Here is a 373-nt window from a genome sequence, read left to right on the forward strand (position 1 = left end):
ATTCAATGTCACCGACACATTTCCACGGAGCCTCCGCCCCCCCGCCCCTCCCCGCGGCACCCGCGACTGGCTCAGCCCAGGGCCGGCCCCGCCCCGCCCCCGCCCGGGCCCCCCATTGAGCCGGGCGCCCATCAATCAGCGGGCGGCTCCCCGCCCCCCAGCCGCTGCCACTGCCATTGCAGCTCCCGGCCCGGCGCGGGCGCCGGCCTCGCGGCTCTCCGGCTCGGCCCCGGCGAGGTGGCGGCGCGATATCCTTCCGCGGCCCCGCTCGGGAGAGAGTGCACCCGCCGCGGGGAGGGGGGGGGGGGTTCGCGGCGCCACGCGGGCGCGTGCTGGAGTCCCCCGGCCGCAGCTACCCCGCGCTCCGTACGCC

Source organism: Lynx canadensis, chromosome A3, assembly GCF_007474595.2.
Source record: "Lynx canadensis isolate LIC74 chromosome A3, mLynCan4.pri.v2, whole genome shotgun sequence".
NCBI lineage: Eukaryota > Metazoa > Chordata > Mammalia > Carnivora > Felidae > Lynx > Lynx canadensis.